This window comes from Phoca vitulina, unplaced genomic scaffold (genome assembly GCF_004348235.1).
Source record: "Phoca vitulina isolate PV1807 unplaced genomic scaffold, GSC_HSeal_1.0 scaffold95, whole genome shotgun sequence".
NCBI lineage: Eukaryota > Metazoa > Chordata > Mammalia > Carnivora > Phocidae > Phoca > Phoca vitulina.
Window position 1 is genome coordinate 1012971 of NW_022589798.1, and position 4024 is coordinate 1016994.

The 4024-nt window shown below is 40.9% G+C and overlaps 1 pseudogene; it reads right to left on the reverse strand.

Moving 5' to 3' along the window:
- Window positions 1–3560: 3560 nt before the first annotated feature.
- LOC116627226 lies at window positions 3561–3743 on the reverse strand (annotated as a pseudogene).
- Between the last annotated feature and the right edge of the window lie 281 nt (window positions 3744–4024).

Here is a 4024-nt window from a genome sequence, read left to right on the forward strand (position 1 = left end):
CATTCTGAAAAAGGCAAAGCTATGGAGACAGGAAGAAGATCAGTGGTGGTCAGGGGTTTGGGGGAAGGAGGAGTTAGGTGGAGCACAAGGAATTTTTAGGGCAGTTAAACTACTCTGTGTAATACTATAATGGTGGGTATATGTCATTATATATTTGTCCAAACCCATAGACTATACTACACAAAGATGAGTCCTAAGGTAAACTATGGACTTCAGTTAATAATCATTTTATTAATATTGGCTTATCAACCATAACAAATGTACCACCCTAGTGCAAGATGCTACCACTGAGCCTTACTAACCCACACATTGGGGTTAGCCCATCAGATACATAAGTAAACTGATTTAAAAGCATCTTGTTTCTTTGGAAGCATAAGCTCTTGGAAGAAGAGGGGTCTTCTTTCCAAAAAGACAGAAGAAGAGGGGTCTTTCTAGCTCCTACATGTAGTGGTGCAATGAGCTCTCAATGGAATTGTGCCTGTCTCCTTTGTGAAATTCCAGATCCTCAGGGAATGGCTTGGGAAATTGGTGGATAAATTTCGATAGTTGGATTGTGTGGCAGATGAAGGCCTTGGATACTGCTCCTTGTGGGGTGAATTAGTCATTCTGTCAAATGTTTTTTCTTCATCAATTGAAAGATCATATGGTTCTTGTCCTTTCTCTTATTAATGTGATGTATCACATTGATTGATTTGTGAATGTTGAACCACACTTGCAGCCCAGGAGTAAATCCCACTTGGTCATGGTAAATAATCCTTTTAATGTACTGTTGGATCCTATTGGCTGGTATCTTGGTGAGAATTTTGGCAGCAATGTTCATCAGGGGTATTGGTTTAAAACTCTCCATAGAGTAGGGATAGAGGGAACATACCTCAATATCATAAAAGCCATCTATGCAAAGCCCACATCGAATGTCATTCTCAATGGGGAAAAACTGAGAGCTTTTCCCCTAAGGTCAGGAACACGAGAGGGATGCCCACTTTCACCACTGTTGTTCAACATAGTACTAGAAGTCCTAGCCTCAGCAATCAGACAACAAAAAGAAATAAAGGGCATTCAAATTGGCAAAGAAGAAGTCAAACTCTTTCTCTTCACAGATGGCATAATACTTTATGTGGAAAACCCAAAAAACTCCACCCAAAAATTGCTAGAACTCATATAGGAATTCAGCACCTTGGCAGGATATAAAATCAATGCACAGAAATCAGTTGCATTTCTATACACTAACAATGAGACAGAAGAAAGAGAAATTAAGGAATTAATCCCATTTACATTTGCACCAAAACCCATAAGATACCTGGGAATAAACCTAACCAAAGAGGTAAAGGATCTGTACTCTAAAAACTACAGAACACTTATGAAAGAAATTGAGGAAGACACAAAGAAATGGAAAAATATTCCGTGCTCATGGATTGGAAGTATAAATATTGTTAAAATATCTATGCTACCCAGAGCAATCTACACATTCAATGCAATACCTATCAAAATACCATTGAGATTTTTCACAGAGCTGGAACAAAAATCCTAAAATTTGTATGGAACCAGATAAGGCCCTGAATGGCCAGAGGAATGTTGAAAAAGAAACATCACAATGCCAGACTTCAAGCTCTATTACAAAGTTGCAATCATCAAGACAGTATGGTACTGGCACAAAAACAGACACATAGATCAATGAAACAGAATAGAGAGCCCAGAAATGACCCTCAACTCTATGGTCAACCAACCTTCGACAAAGCAGGAAAGTCTCTTCAATAAATGGTGCTGGGAAAATTGGACAGCCACATGTAGAAGAATGAAACTGGAGCATTTTCTTACACCATACACAAAGATAAACTCAAATGGATGAAAGACCTAAATGTGAGACAGGAATCCATCAAAATCCTAGAGGAGAACACAGGCAGCAACCTCTGTGACCTTGGCCACAGCAACCTCTGTGACCTCAGCTGCAGCAACTTCTTGCTAGACACGTCTCCAAAGACAAGGGAAACAAAAGCAAAATGAACTATTGGGACTTCATCAAGATAAAAAGCTTCTGCACAGCAAAGGAAACAGTCAACAAAACTAAAAGGCAATCTACGGAATGGGAGAAGATATTTGCAAATGACATATCAGATAAAGGGCTGGTATCCAAGATCTATAAAACTCAACACCCAAAGAACCAATAATCCAATGAAGAAATGGGCAGAAGACATGAACAGACATTTTTCCAAAGAAGACATCCAAATGGCCAACAGACACATGAAAAAGTGCTCAACATCGCTCAGCATCAGGGAAATCCAAATCAAAACCTCAATGAGATACCACCTCACACCAGTCAGAATGGCTAAAATTAACACGTCAGGAAATGACAGATGTTGGCGAGGATGCGGAGAAAGGGGAACCATCCTACACTGTTGGTGGGAATGCAAGCTGGTGCAGCCACTCTGGAAAACAGTGTGGAGGTTCCTCAGAAAGTTGAAAATAGAGCTACCGTACAACCCAGCAATTGCACTAGTGGATGTTTACCCCAAAGATACAAATGTAGTGATCTGCACCCCAATGGTTATAGCAGCAATGTCCACAATAGCCAAACTGTAGAAGGAACCAAGTTGTCCTTCAACAGATGAATGGATAAAGAAGATGTGATATATATACATAATGGAATATTACTCAGCCACCAGAAAAGATAAATACCTACCATTTACATCGACGTGAATGGAACTGGAGGGTATTATGCTGAGCAAAATCAGTCAGTCAGAGAGAGACAATTATCATGTGGCTTCACTCATACGTGGAATATAAGAAACAGCGCAGAGGACCATTGGGGAAGGGAGGGAAAACTGAATGGGAAGTCATCAGAGAGGGAGAGAAACCATGAGAGACTCTTAACTCTAGGAAATAAACTGAGGGTTGCTGGAGGGAAGGTGGGTAGGGGGATAGGGTAATTGTGTGATGGGCATTAAGGAAGGCACGTGATGTGATGAACACTGGCTATTATATGCAACTGACAAATTACTGAACACTACATCTGAAACAAATGATGTTACTATAAGTTGGCTAATTGAATTTAAATTAAAAAAAAAAAAACTGATCTGAAGAAATTTGGTGTTTTCCTTAAGATGAGTCAAAGCTTCTGTGTGACATAACCACACTTTGCATGCATAGAAACATTCCAGTAATATTAACTATGTGGCTCTTCTAATTTTTTTTTCTGTTTAACAAATATTTATTGGACGTCAGAAGTGTGAGTGCCTGGACTTGATCCCCAACTCCTATGGTAATCGAGATATTTATTCTTGGGTTCTTCCAGTTTTCTAAGGGTGGGACGGCTGGATGAGTGAGATGCTGACTTGTACATGCTGTGTTCCAAAGATCTATTCAGAGTAACATGGGCACATGGGGGAGCTGTTAGAGGGACATGGGCTCAGGCAGTAGTACCTCACACAGGCACGTGTATTCATGCCATGAAGGAAATGGCCCTTCTACAAGGGTACAGCCATGCTCCTCCCCATCTAACAGAGCCGGCTGAAATTTACAGCCAGACTGACGTTCCATCAGATGTGTCCTCCAGCTGAAGCCGGTTAATGATGACCATGAGCAGGTGCAGGACTCAAAGTTTTCAAAGCTTTACCTCTTTTATCAGCATTCCTGATTTTATAAACAACAAAGCCCATCAGCCCCCTTCCTATCCAAATCTCTTCCTAAACTTGGATGTAGTAGAGCTTCATGGGGGTCCAAACATTTTAAATAAGACTTTGAAGCATCTCGGCACAAGACCACGGCTCAGGTCACCCTGACTGCGTGGCCAACAACTTGGGGAGCGGGCTTTTCTAATCTTGAAGAATGCATTTTGCCTTGGCAATATTGGCAAAGAGGTCTGCTTGAGAAACAGTGGAAGGTGTAGCATCACTTTTTTTTAGGATTGAAATGGATGCAGCTAAAATTCTATATTTTTAGCCACAGGTGGCCCTACAGCAGTCCTGGCTAACGAGATGAAAAGTGGATGTGGTGGGGTGGGGCTTCTAGGAAAGCTCTTTAAAAGATG